The following is a 15394-nucleotide window of genomic DNA, read 5'->3' as shown; positions in this document are numbered from 1 at the left end:
GTGGTCTGCAGAGAGACCCCTGAAGTTGGGAAGCCCTTTGAATCCTTGCTGGGCCACTTATTAGCTCTGTGGCCTGAGGCAAGTGTCCTACTAGCTCTGGTGATGATGGCAGTGGTGGTGATAATGAAAATGATACAACAGCTTAGCAAATACTTAACAGACCTCTCTGTGCGCCAGGGTTTACTATCCTAGGTTCTTTCCTAGGGGTGACGTCACCAAGATGGCAACACAGGTCATGCCTGACTTTGCCCCGCTCCTAGGAGGGAGAGAGTCCCTTGGACAGCAGGGAGATCAAACCAGTCAATCCTAAAGGAAATCAACCCTGAATGCTCACTGGAAGGACTGATGCTGAAGCTGAAGCTCCAATACTTTGGCCACCTGATGCGAAGAGCTGACTCAGTGGAAAAGACCCTGATGCTGGGAAAGATTGAAGGCAAAAGGAGAAGGGGATGACAGAGGATGAGACAGTTGGATGGCAACACTGACTCAATGGATGTGAGTTTGAGCAAACTCAGGGAGATAGTGATGGACCAGAGAAGCCTGCCATGCTATAGTCCACATGGTTGCAAAGAGCCAGACACGACTTAGTGACTGAACAACTAGAAGAAGGACAGTTAATTGTTCATGAACAAAGCAGCACTGAGGAAACTCTAGGACACATTGGGGGTGCTTCAGCTTCACCCCACCACCAGAGACCAAGACACGCTGCACTGGAAGGCTAAGAAGAGCAGCTGCACGCTGTCAGCCTTGCCTCTCCCCCAGGTCAGCCCACCACTCCATGGGCCCCAAAGTCCCCCAGTGGGAACCGAGAGCCAGCTGGGACATCCCCCCCAGCATGGTGGGTCACTTTGTGGGTGCCCCAACTCTGATCGTGCCATATGAGGATCACAGGGAAACCTGTGGGGTTTGAATCTGGGAATCTGACTGCGATGGAAAAGGTGGGAGGGGCTCACAACAACCAGCGCCGGCACCTTGGCAGCCTGAGTTCCTACCTGCCACCCCCAAGCAGTGATCCCAACCAGCGGCACAGTCTGAGCAGGAAAGTCAGCGGGGCGCAGGTCTGTCTGACTTGGGACCTCAAGTGAAGAACCTTCACAGCTCTGTAACCAGGTCTGTCTCTCCGCCTCCACCCTGAGCCTTAACCCACCTACTGCTGAGCTTTAACTCCTGGCCCTGCCGACCAGAGAGCCAGGCGGGAACACTTCGAAGCCGTGAAGCCCAGCATCGCTGAGCAAAGAGGCCAGCAGGCAGAGCTGATCATCGGTGCAGCAACGCCAGCAGCCTGGCTCAGCCCAGGAACTTGGGGTATGGTGGGGGGGTGGGGGGGTGAGTCAAGACCACCAACAAAGAGCCTTGCCAGACTGGGAAGTGGTTCTCTGCTCCTCCCAGGCATAAGAGATGGTTCACCACACAGATTACTGCTGGCCTTGCCCAACCAGAAACCTTCCAGAACACCTGGAAGGCTGTGTGCAGAGAGCTTTCCTGCTCTGTCCAGGAAAATGAAAATGTTATTCGCTCAGTCCTGTCTGACTCTTTGCAACCTCATGAGCTGTACTCCACCAGGCTCCTCTGTCCATGTGGATTCTCCAGGCAAGAATATTGGAATGGGTTGCCATTCCCTTCTCCAGGGGACCTTCCCGACCCAGAGATTGAACCCAGGTCCCCTGCATTCCAGGCAGATTCTTGACCATCTGAGCCACTGAGAAGTGCAGCTAATTCGTAGCTCTGCCTGCAGCTGAGGGAGCTTCGGGCTCTTCCTGACCAAGAAGCAGGGCCTGAGCACCTGGGAGACAGCGTGGACCAGCATCACTCGAGCAGAGGGCCTCGCCAGAAGCTCTGCCAGTCTGCAGAGACAAGCCAGTGACCCCGTCGGAGCAGTTTGGTGCACAAATCTGCCTGGTTAGCTCCCTAAACCAGCAATCTTCAACCTTTCTGGCACCTGGGACAGGTTTTGTGGAAGACAATTTTACCATGGACTGGGGGTTTCAGGATGATTTAAGCAATTACATTTATTGTCTACTTCATTTCTATTATAACATCAGCTCCACCTGAGATGATCAGGCATTAGACCCTGGAGGTTAGGGATCCCTGTTTTGAAGTGTTCTGCATCCTGACTCCACACCCCTACCCCTCAAGCAGAGAAGCTAACCTGTAGCCCTGCCCAGTGCCAAATGCAGCCTCCAGCTCTGCTAACCAGGACACCTAAACAGAGCTCCCAGGAATCTCAGTAGTTCACCCTGGCAGCCCTGGTTCCAACAGCATTTGAGTGGACAACCCAACCAGCATCTCTGCACCTGAAGCAAGTCCCAGCTGTCCAGGGAGCTTAGTGAAGAAGTCTGTCTGGTTTGATTCCCAAAGAACCTCACTGTCCCTGGAGACTGTTCTGCATGCAGCCTCAACCATGCAGGGAAGGTCATTTATTGCCATACCCAGAGCTGAATCCAGCCTCCAGCCTGTGAACCTAACCAGAGCTCCTGAGAATCTGTGTAGCCCATCTTGCAACTCCAATTACAGCAGCACTGAGTGGAGAACCTGGCCAGCGGCCCAGCCCATCAGGAGGCTAGGATGCTGGCCCATCAGGCCAGGGAAGCTGCCCAATTTGATCTGCAAACAAGAGCCTCGCCAGCCCTGGGCCCTGTATGGGGCCCTGCCTGGGCAGGGACACTAACTCATAGCTCCACCCACGGCTGAATACAGCTATCAGCCTACCTGCCAGGGGACCTAATCAGAACACAAGAAGCTATGTACAGCCCTGGTTTAAGTACCACATGAACGGATTCCCTGTCTGCAGAGAAGAACCCATGGCCCAGTCTGGTCAGGATCTTCAGTGCATTCAGTGCACAGTCTAGCTTGATTTGTGTCCCCAAACAATGAGCAGTGCAGTGCCTTGGGCCCTGCTCTGCTGCCTCCCCTGAGCAGGGAAGCCAATTCATAGCCCAGCTGACTACAGAATATAACACCTAGTCCCCACCATCTAGAGAGGCCAGGTAACCATGGAGCCCATCCTGTAGTCTCTCTGGGCAGGGAACCAAACCCCAGTCCCATGCAATATTCTCAGCCACTGGTATGCCTCCCTCCCCATGACCTCAAAGCCTGGGCAGGAGCCCTGTCCAAAAGAGACACTGATGGCAACCCCTACCTGCCCAAGTATCTTACAGCCAACATGTCCAGAACACTAAGCTGAGCAAACTAGTAAAGAACTGCCCCTTCCAAAGTGAGCCTGCAATGTTCTAGAAAAGAAGACACTCAAATGCATAGATACCATATCAAAGGTCAAAAAAAAAAAAAAAATCAGGTAAATATGAATCACTAAAGGAAACTAATAAAACTCTAATAACTAATCCCACAAACGGGGATCTATGAAGAGCTGGATAAAAATTCAGAATAACCCTCTTAAGCTTAATGAACTACAGGAACACACAGAAAACTATGTGAAATTAGGAAAACAATGCATGAAAAACAAGTAGTTCAACAAAGAAACAGAAGGGATAAAACAGAAATCCTAGAGCTGAAATATATGATGACTGAATAATTCATAGAGAGCTTCAAAAATGGTCTCAACAATGCAGGAAAAAAAAAATCAATGAACTAGCAGACAGGATATCTGAAATTACACAGTCAAAGGAGCAAAAATAAAAACAAATGAAAAATAGTGAAGAAAGCCTATTGGATTAATGGAACACAATAAAAGGAAATGGTATCTACATTATGAGAATTCCTGAAGGACAGTAAGATAGGGACAGAAAGTATATTTAAAATGTAATGGCGGAAAACTTCCCAAACCTATGAAGATAAATGGACACGCAGATCCATGAAGCCTAAAGGACCCCAGATAGGTTGAATCTGAATAGACAGCACTGAGACACATTATAATTAAAATGACAAAAGACAAAAAATTATGGAAGCAACAAGAGAGAAGAAACACATTACATACAAAGTTACGCCCACAGACTTCTGGTGGGTTTCTCAACAGAAAAAAATTTTTTATTAATTTAGTGTATCATTTTATTTATTTTTCTCTTTTTTTAGTTTCAAACCCTTTTGTTGAGGACTGACTTTCAATAGACCGCAGTGAGGGAGCTGCTCTGCGAGGTATGAAACCCTGACCCAGAAGCACGTTGTCTACGAATGGTTTAGCACCAGCTTCCCCAAAAACATGCGGTGTGTGACCGGCAAGGGGGCAGCCACCATTCCAGCCACACCCCATGTCCCAGGAGGAAGGGCTCTGCACACTGGATCCCGGCTCCATCGTGTAGCTGGGTGGACCACACCGCTACCTGAGGGATGAGGGCCTCAACAGAAAAGTTTTAAGGCGAGGAGAAAATGGGATGATATATTCAAAATATTGAAAGAAAGTGTCAACCAGTAATGCTGTACCCAGCACAACTTCCCTTCAAAATGAAGGAGAGAGAAAGACTTTGCCAAACTAACAAATGCTTGTATAAGGAAAATCAACCACTAACCCCAGTTTACAAGAAGGGCTAAAGGCAGTTATTTGAGTGGAAGTGAAAGGATGCCATTTAACATTATTAAAGCATAAGAAGGTAGTGTGGAATTCACTGGTAATGGTGAATATATAGGCAAACTCAGTAATATGGTAATGGTGGTGTGTAATTCATTTACACCTCTAATTTAAAAGTTAAAGAATGTGAGTAAAAATTATGACTACAATGATCTGTTATGAGATACACAAGATAAAAATATGTAATGTGTAACATCAAAACCTAAAATGTCAGGAGAGAAGTAAAAGTGCAAAATTTTAGGAATGCTATTAAAGTTAACTTGGTATCAGTTTAAAATAGGGTGTTAATTATAAGATAGTTTATATAAGCCTCATGGTAGCCACAAGGGGAAAACTTGTAGTAATTACACAAAGGAATATGATAAAGAAGGCATGCTGATACCAAAAAATATCAAAACACAAAAAAGACTGCAGAATAAGAAGGAACAATGGATCTAAAAATCAGCCAGAAAACAATGAACAAAACGACACTATTAAGTGCTTAAGTATCAATAATTACTCTAAGCATAAATGGATTGCACTCTCTGGTCAAAAGACAAAGAATGGTTGAATGGATTAAAAAAAACACAAGGTCCAATGATACTACTAGATACTACCTACTAGAGACCGACTTTAGCTTTAAAAATGGATACAGACTTTCAGAAAAGGATAAAGATATTTAAAGCAAATGGTAACCAAAAAAAAAAAAAAACACAAAAAACCAGGATGTTTATATTAGACAAAATAGAACTTTAAAAGAAAATACAAGGCAGGTCATTATCTAATAACAAAGAAGTCAACCCTTCTAAAAGACACAGCAGTGCTCGCTTCGGCAGCACATATACTAAAAGACACAGCAGTTTCAAAATTTCTGCTCCCAGTATTGGAGCACATAAATATGTAAAGCAAAACTAACATGGCAAAAGAAGAAATAAACAATAGTTGAATTTTTTGGTAAAACACTCTCAACAATGGATAGATCATTCAGACAGAGAATCAACAAGTAAACAGCAAGTTTGAACACCACGATAACTAAGCAGACCTAACAGACATGTACGGGACACTCTAAGCAACAACAGCAGAGCACACATTCTTCTTAAATGCACATGGAACATTATCTAAGATAACGACTGTATGTTAAAATAAGTCTTAGCAAATTCAAGAAAACTGAAATCATACCTAGTATCTTCTCCGACCACAATGGCATGAAGTTAGAAATCAGTGACAGGAGGAAAACTGGAAAAACCACAAACACATAGAAATTAAACAACACTCTTCTGAAATATCAGTGGGTCAAATAATAAAGAAGAAACTGAAAAGTACCTTTAGGTGAATGAAAATGAAAACAACATATTAAAACTTATGGGATACAGAAAAAGCAGTTGTAAGAGGAAAGTTCATAACGATAAAAATTTAACTTGAAAATTCTAATTGAAAGAAATTCCCATAAATCCTCACATCAGTGGTAGAGATTACAATATCATAAACATTGAACTCTGAGTTCAAAAGAATATAAATATTGATATTTCCATTTTAACAGGAAGAAAAGAAATTTAATAATTAGTGTTTTTTCTTACACAGGACTTAAAGTTTAGAAAAGAATGGAAGAAATTTGCTTATAGTAGAAAGAGGAAGCAGTGTGACATCAAATGGTTATTAATTTTCAATACAATAATTTATGATTTCATTACAATAATATACCTTCATTAAGATGGAAAACATATATTTATCTGCATGTGCTTATGTACATTTTCCGCTTACTGTGTAATTTTTTCTGTTGCCAAATTCAGGGCATCCAGATGCATTTGAGCCAGCCGTAATCCAGGAAATGTCAAAAAAGCCCCAATGAATGAACAGAAAATAGCCAGGAAAAATTTGAAAGTAAGTTTTGAAACAGGACCCCTAAAATTAAAATTTTTTAAAAAGCTGGAAAAAAAAAAAAAAAAAAAACCTACATAAACAACAAGAAACATGTCAAATAAACAACCTAAATCTATGCCTCAAAGAGTTAGAAAAAAGACTAACCCCAGTTGAGCCAAAGGAAGGTAGTAATAAAGATCAGAACAGAAATAGAGAACAGGAAAACAACAGAAAGCAGTAACCAAATTAAGTGTTGGTTCTTTGACAATATAAACAAAACTTTAGCTAAACAAACCAAGGAAAAAATAGAGAACCCAAATTTAAAAGTTATAAATGAAAGAGGAGACATTATAACTAATATCACAGGAATACAAAGGATTATAAGAAGATGCTATAAAAAAGTAAGTGCCAACAAACCATACAGTTTAGAAGAAATGGAAAAATTGTTAGAAACATACAACCTATCAAGAATGAATCATAAAGAAATAGAAAATCTGAACAGACTAATTACTGGGAGGCAGATTAACTCAGTAATCAAAAATCTCCCAACAAAGAAAACCCCAGAATCAGATGGCTTCACTGATGTATTTTAACAAACATTTAAAGAAGAATTAAATCCTTCTCAACCTCTTCCAAAAATATGAAAAGGGAACACTCTTAAATTCATTTTATAAGGACAGTATTACCCTGACACCAAAGCCAGAAAAAGACACAAGAAAACTACAAGCCATATCCTTAATGAATATTGATGTAGACATCTCAATAAAACAGTAGCAAACCAAATTCAGTAGTATATTAAAAGGATCATTCACAATGATCAAGTAAGACTGTCCCACAATACAAGGATGGTTTAATACATGCAAGTCAATCAATATGATATATCACATTAATAGAATGAAAGAAAAAAAAAATCAAATGATAATCTCAATAGATGCAGAAAAAGCATTTGACAAAATTCAACATCTATTCATGTTAAAAATTCTTAACAAATTAGATACAGAGGGAACATACCTCATGATACTAAAGGCCTCATATAACATGCCACAGCTAATGTCATACTCATTGGTGAAAGGTTGAAAACTTTTCCTCTAAGATTGGAAACAAGACCATGGTGCCCACTCTCACCACTCCTATTCCACACAGCATGGACTCTTAGAACAATCAGGCAAGAAAAAGATAAAAGGCATCAACACTGGAAAGGAAGAAGTAAAACGATCTCTATTTGCAAATATATAAAAAGTTGTGAAAACTTCACCAAAAAAACTGTTAGAGCTAACCAATGAATTCAGAAAAGTTGCAAGATTAAAAATTAACATATAAAAATCAGTAGTTTTTCTATAAACTACTAGTAATTTATCTGAATAGGAAATAAAATGATTTCATTCACAATAGAATCAAAAATGATACAATACTCAGTAATAAATTTAACTGAAGAAGTGTAAGTTCTCTGCACTGAAAACTGCAAGACATTGATAAAAGAAACTGAAGATTCAAGGCACAAATGAATGGAAAGGTATCTTATATGTTCATGGATTAGAAAAACTATTATTGTTAAAACTATTCATAACTCAAAGACATGTATAGATTCAATCCAATCCCTATTAAGATCCCAATGGCATTTTTTTCCCCCACAGAAATAGAAGAAACCATTCTAACATCTATATGGGACCACAAAAGATCCAGAATACCCAAAGCAATCCTGAGAAAGAATAACACATCTGGGGACATCACATTTCTTGATTTCAAGCTGTATTATAAAGCTATAGTAATCAAAATAGTATGGTACTGGCATAAAAATACACACATAGACGAGTGGGATGCACTTGACAGCCCAGAAATAAACCCTTGCATATATATAGTCAGGCTTCCCTGGTGGCTCAGCAGTAAAGAGTCTGCCTGCAATGCAGGAGATGAGAGTTTGATTCCTGGGTTGGGAAGATCCCCTGGAGGAGGGCATGGCAACCCACTCCAGTATTCCTGCCTGGAGAATCCCATGGAGAGAGGAGCCTGGCGGGCTACAGTCCATGGGGTCGCACAGAATCGGAAACCACTGAAGCAACTGAGCATGCATGCATGCACACAGACACAGTCAACTAATAACTGACAAGACAGTGTGTGTGTGTGTGTATACATATATACTTAAGATATTTTAGAAGTCAGTATATAATTTACAAATGCCATATATAAACAGTAAGAAGTATTGGAGGAAAATAGCATTATATAATATTCTCAATAAGTAGCTGTGAAATGAGGGATACCGTTGACTTGCTTCCACCTCAAGGTGGACTGGAGAGGTCTGTGTGTCCAGGTGAAATTTACTCCTGTTTTAACCACATCTCCCCTAGTTATAGGTCACTGGGTCTGAAGTCCATTAGAAAAGGCTGACGTGACCAAGGGCCATCCCCTCTGTGCGACACCGTGGAGATGTGGTGCCGTCACTTGGTGACTATGGTAACTGTGCGCCAGGGTGCACATCCTCGTGTTTGTCCAGGCAAGGACTCAGCGAACAGGCATCTCAGGGACGCAGTCAGGTCCAGGGGCAGGAAACCATTCAGGCCCCTTCGGGCAGGGCAGGATGGTCAAACCCAGCCGTTTCCTTCCCGTGCACACAGAGAAAGTGCTCTCTTCTTGATCTAGAGTCCCAGCTGGTCTCCTGGGAGCAGCGGCAGCTTGGTGGCACACAGCTTTCAGCACCAGATGGACAGAGTGCCCTGCAGGCCTGGCCTGGCAGCTGTCCAGGCTCTGCCTCCCATGACTGAGGCCCTTTGGTCCTTCCTTTATTCCTTCCTGCCTCCCTTCAAGGCCCACTGTTTACTGCCCCCCACCCTTGGTCCAGATAGCAGAGAGGGAGAGAGAGGTCATAGCTAGAGGTCGCTCAGTGGGAGAGGGCAGGTTCCCGTCTGAGGGGCTGCAGATCTCCCCGCTGCCACGGACTGCAGCCGGGGCGACAGTGGGTCCCCCTCCCCTCTCATGTGGCCTGGTGAGTGGTTCTAAAACTCTGAGGCCATTTGTGCTTGACACACGGGTTTTATTTTTTTCCCCAGAAGCAGGTGTTCACTGGGCACCTGCTCTGGGCAGACGCTGTGACAGCCGTACTCATGCATACTGAGTGGATCCTCACACATACACCCTTCCAGACTACGCCCAGAAGAAGGTGACTCCTTTGAGGTGACAAAATCCTGACTCGTGGAACCCTATATCTGAGTACAAAGAGGGAGACACAAATTCTTTGAGTATAAAATTCCAGAGGATCCCAGGGCTCATTCTCCCAGCATGAAGCCAAGAATCCAGTGGAAAGTTCCTTAAAGTCTAAACAATGTTTGACCTTCCATCTGGGTGTTTGGAAGGCTGGTGGTGGGACAGTCTAACCCAAAGGTCTGAAGCCCTTTAGCAAGAGGTTCTTTTCCTATCTTTCTTGGGGACAAGTGAGAAATACAGAGTTTCCCTTTGTATGTGTAAGTGTATATTTCCCTTCATATTTGTCAGAAAGCTGGCATAACATATACAGTTTACATGACCAAAAAAACCTGGCAGAAAATATACCATAGTGCTCTGTTATGGTGGTAGTAACTTTTTTTTTTAAATCTCTAATTCCCCAAAATATTTTGGGTAATGTGGTTTGATTATTTTCTAATAAAAATATAATAGAGACTTCCCTGGTAGTCCACTGGTTAAGACTTTGCCTTTCAATGCAGGGTGTATGGGTTTGATCCCTGGTCAAGGAGCTAGGATCTGACATGCCTCACGACCAGAAAACCAAAACATAGAACAGAAACAATATTGTAACAAATTCATTCAGTTCAGTTCAGTCACTCAGTTGTGTCCGACTCTTTGCGACCCCATGAATCGCAGCACGCCAGGCCTCCCTGTCCATCACCAACTCCCGGAGTTCACTCAGACTCACGTCCATCGAGTCAGTGATGCCATCCAGCCATCTCATCCTCTGTCGTCCCCTTCTCCTCCTGCCCCGAATCCCTCCCAGCATCAGAGTCTTTTCCAATAAGTCAACTCTTTACATGAGGTGGCCAAAGTACTGGAGTTTCAGCTTTAGCATCATTCCTCCCAAAGAAATCCCAGGGCTGATCTCCTTCAGAATGGACTGGTTGGATCTCCTTGCAGTCCAAGGGACCCTAAAGAGTCTTCTCCAACACCACAGTTCAAAAACATCAATTCTTCAGCGCTCAGCCTTCTTCACAGTCCAACTCTCACATCCATATGTGACCACAGGAAAAATCATAGCCTTGACTAGATGGACCTTTGTAACAAATTCATTAAAGACGTTAAAAATGGTCCACATCAAAAAAATCTTTAAAAAATATAATAAAAATTTTTAAATGAAAATATTAGACTGAAAAACTAAAAACAGAACTACCATGTGACCCAGCAGTTCCACTCCTGGGTCTATGTTTGAAAAAAAAAAAAAAACAAAGACATTGATTCAAAAAGATATGCATCCCCCCAAATTCAAAAAGATACGCACCCCCAATGTCCATAGCAGCAAAAGTCACAATTGTCAAGATATAAAAGCAATGGAAGTGTCCAACAACAGATGAATGGATAAAGAAGATGTAGTATATATACACAATGGAATACTAATCAGTCATAAAAAGAATGAAAATTTGCCATTCGCAGCAACATGGATGGAGTTGGAGGGCATTCTGCTAAGTGAAAGAAGGCAGACAGAGGAATATAAACACTGTGTGATGTCACTTACCTGTGGAATCTAAAAAACAAACTAGAGAATATAACAAAAAAGCAGCAGACTTACAGATACAGAGAGCTGGTGGTTACCAAGGGGGAGAGGGAAGTAGGGAGGGGCCGTATGGGGCAGGGAGTTCAGAGGTACAAACTGTTAAGTATAAAACGGGCTACAAGATGTATTATATACCACGAGAAATACAGCCAATAGTTTATAATAAGTATTAATGGAGTATAACCTTTAAAATTGTGAATCACTGTATCGTATACCTGTGACTTATATAATATTGCGTTATCAACTATACTTCAATAAAAAGGATACTTAATTGGGCGCTAACAAAGAATACATTAACATAGAGGGAAAATTAAAGCAGGCCTTTCAGCCCCCTGTTTGAAGGTTCAGCCAAACCCTAAGCACTGTCCCAATAGGATCTAGTCTAGATCGGTGGGATCGAGACCCCCCCCGCCCCCAACTCCTAACTGCTGGCTCCCAGAAGCCTTCTGCTATGGTCTTCCTATTTTCCCCGCCCTGGAAGGAGATGCTCCCCTGGAGCAAACCCACGACACCCCACTTTCCCGTACCACAGCTCGCACGTGTCACACTCCATGGGGTGGTCTGGACCAGCCGTGAACTTGGAGCATGGGACTCTTGTTCATCTTGGTCCACCTCCAGTCCCACATCTGACTGAGTGGAGACAGTGTCTGCCGACTTGAGCAGTTCCCAGCCTTGGCGCTGGACTGTCCCTTCCCCTGCAGTTAATTAGTCAGAGGCACACTGTGGCTTACAGTGGATCGGCCCTACCTACTGGGAGCCACCTGCCATGGGCAGAATCAGCAGCCCTTTCTTCCAGGTCCACCGCCAAACCAAACCCCTTTGGAAGCAGAGCCGTGGACAGGCCAAACTAAATAAGCCAAGTGAGGCAGGCAGGCCACCAGGGAAAGCTGCTCTAAGGACTGAGAGCAGAAAACACTGCTTAGAATCCCTCACTTTCCTTCCTCTCCCTCAAAGATCTGATTCCAAGTCCTACAAAAGCCTATAAGCCCAGTTCACTTTTTTTTTTTTTTTTTTTAAACCTGAAAGAAAATTACTCTTACTTCCAGGCCTGAAAGAGCTCCAATGTCACATATACATTCTGCAGGAATATCAACTTGGGAGATACTCTGGGAAATGATATTCTGGGGATGACTTTCAGCCACCTGGGCAATGTGCAGCGATAAACTAACCCAGTGCAGGCAACGTGGTTGGCTGGAAACAGCAATCTTCTTTAGAGTCTGGACTGGGAGCCAGAAACCCTGACCAAGTGTACCGAGCCCAATGGCCTCCCATTCATTCACACCCCTCCCTGCTCCATATGTGGATGCTCTGCTCCTTGGGTCACTGCAGGCCTGCCCAGAGACCAAGGGGGAGGAGGGACAAGCTAACACGTACTGCGTAGTCGCTGTGCATTGCACTTCAGGCTTGGGGCTAGGAACAGGATACGATCTGTTTTATAACTGACATACAGCTTTGTATTAGGTTTTTAGGTGTACAACAATACATGTAATTATATTGTGAGTGATCACCACAATATTATGACTGTACTCTTGATGGTCTGTCCTGAGCCGGCTATGAAGTACAGTTAAAATACCTTTTTTAGAAGGAATGTGCCCCAGGCAGTGCTAATCAAACATGCAGTGACAACTGGGCAGTCCTGCAGAGAATATCCTGAGCGAGGGACCATGTAGAGAGGGTGCTATGGTCCTCAGTACCCGGGAGCTGCTTAGAAATGCAGGATCTCAGGCCCTTCTCCCGACACCTCCTGGATCTGAGTTTCTGGAGGGGGAACCCAGGGAATCTGTGATTTTCAGGGTTGCTGAAGCTGGAGGGGTGCTGACAGATGCAGTGCCCAGGTCCCATCTGGGTTCCTTGGAAAAGAACAGGGAGTAAGACAGCCGGTGTAGGCTCCTGAGTCCCCAAGTGAGCTCCCAGTCTCCCCTGCTGTTGGTGATTCTGGGCATGGCAGGTACTGACCTAAATGTCTGGGGTGTGTCTGCAGGGCAGGGGTGTGAGTGGTCCCCCCGCTGGTAGACACGCTGGGAGGGTGCAGTAAGGAAGGTATTAGAATGTACTAAGCCCACGGCATGGCAACTCCCAAGCAACCAACTGATATTCACCATCACACCAGTATTATTGGGTTGGCCAAACAAATTTGGGTTTTCCATAAAAATGTACAAAAGCTCGAGTGAACTTTTCGGCCAACCCAATATCTCTTGGGGAAACTCTTCCCTGCGCCTCCCCAGTCAAGAAGCTGACCAACTGGAGGTGGTCTGTGTCCGTCTCTGGCAGCTGGAGGCAGAGGCGCCCGGTCTGTAGGGTGGACAGTGTTACGTCGTCGCCTGTGTTGTCTGGCCCTCCCAGAGATGCAGGCTGAGCCCACGCCTTACTCTTCCACCTCCCCTGGGAGCGGAGGGGCTCTAGGGAAGAGGGGCTTCTATTGGCATGGCCACTGTTCTCACCCGATGTCAGGGTTAGAGGGGTAGGGGGCCATCCACACATTCCCTTTGCCCCCTACCCTGCATTCAGTGCTGGAGGCCCGCTCTCCAGCAGACACCATGGGTGCCTCCTGGCCTGGTCTCCCCTCTGGGTCCTGGTCACTCCCCTCCCTGTTTCTAACCACCAGCCAGGGTTCTCCCCTGCTCAGGCTGCCTCCAGGGGGCCTGCCCAGAACAGCCCCAAGTTCTCACCTTTCTCCCCTTCTGTCTCCTTTTCTTTGTTCATTCATTCAACAGTGAGTGTCCAATGTGTGCTGGGCACTGTCAGAGACACTAGGGAGCCCGCAGTGGGCAAAACAGGGAAAGTCCCTGCCTCCGGGTGCCCAGGTTCTGGTGGGGGAGACAGACAAGCCTCTGTTGGATCACTGCACATCTGTTACGGGGGACGGCGCTACGGGGAAAGGCTGGCAGGGCAGGGGCACGTGTGTGAGAATGGGAGAGAGAGATGCTCTTCAACATCATGGCCAGGGAAGCTCTCGCTGGCGGGGACACGGAGCAGAGCCCTGATTCGGGGGGTGGGGGAGAGGGAACAGCCACGTGGCCAGCTGGGCGGTGGGGGTCCAGGAAGAAGGACAGAACTGACACAGGGTGTTCCGAAGGGTCAAGAGTGACAGCAGGGTGGCTGGGGCAGAGTGAGGGGAGGGGAGCAGAGCAGGAAGGGCCACTGGGAGGAAACCGGCTCCACGAGGGAGGGGACAGGCAGCGGTTCCAAGCACAGGAGTCACCTGATCTGGCTTATGCTCTACAGGGACCTTCTCACTGTCCAGTGGGCAAGCGAGGGTGGAGGTGAGGTGACTGGTCAGGAGGCTGTGTGGGTGGGGCGGGCAGGGAAAGACTCTCTGAAACCTGAATCATGAGAAGGAACCCACCGTGTGGTGATCTTGGAGGAGACCATCCCAGGTGGGAGGTGCAAAAGTCCTGAGGCAGCAAAGAGTTTGTTGCATCTGAGGAAGAGAAAGCAGGCCGACAGGGAAGGCAGAGAGGGAGTAAGAAGTGAGAGATAAAGCCTGAGAGATGAGCAGCTGACAAAAGGGCCTTGGTGAACATCTGGAAAGGCTGTCAGGGCCATGGGAAGCTTTGGAGGGCATGGCAACCCACTCCAGTATTCTTGCCTGGAGAATCCCATGGACAGAGGAGCCTGGCGGGCTCGAAAAGAGTCGGACACAACTGAAGTAACCACTGTACTCCACAAAGAGCAAAGTCTTTCTCTGCTTTTTTTTTTTTAAGATTTCTTTTTTAACGTGGACCATTTTTTAAAGTCTTCATTGTATTTTGTTACAATATTGCTTCCATTTTATGTTTTGCTTTTTGGGTTACAAGGCAGCATGGGCTTTTAGCTCCCAGACCAGTGATCAAACCCACACCCCCTGCATTGGAAGGTGAAGTCTTAACCACTGGACCGCCAGAGAAGTCCTTCTCTACTTTCTTAAAAAACAAGTCTCACCCTCATGTGTTGCTGGTGGAAACGTAAATGGCGCAGCCACTACAGAAAAGAATATGAAAGCTACTTTCCTCTAAAAATTAAACACAGACTCACCATGTGACTCAGCAATTGCATGTCTGGGTATAAGCCCCAAAGAAGTAAAAGCAGGGACCCAAAGAGATATTTGCACACACACGTTCACAGCAGCATTATTCACAATAGTCCAAAGGTGGATGCATTTCACGTGTCCATCAGCGGATGAATGGATACACGAAATGTGGCATGTTCACGACAGAATAGTATTCAGATTTAAAAAGGAAGGGAATCTGACACAGGCTACAACTTGGATGAACCTTAAGGATATTATGCGAAGTGAAATA

The 15394-nt window shown here is 45.0% G+C and overlaps 1 protein-coding gene across 1 annotated transcript in view; it reads right to left on the bottom strand.

The window, feature by feature from the left end:
* FAM124A (family with sequence similarity 124 member A) overlaps positions 1 to 15394 on the bottom strand; it is a 121226-nt gene that overhangs the window by 53528 nt on the left and 52304 nt on the right. The gene's annotated exons all lie outside the window — the stretch shown is intronic.

Source organism: Bos javanicus, chromosome 12, assembly GCF_032452875.1.
Source record: "Bos javanicus breed banteng chromosome 12, ARS-OSU_banteng_1.0, whole genome shotgun sequence".
NCBI lineage: Eukaryota > Metazoa > Chordata > Mammalia > Artiodactyla > Bovidae > Bos > Bos javanicus.
Note: the sequence above shows the minus strand (reverse complement) of the source record. Positions and strands in the feature narration are given on the sequence as shown.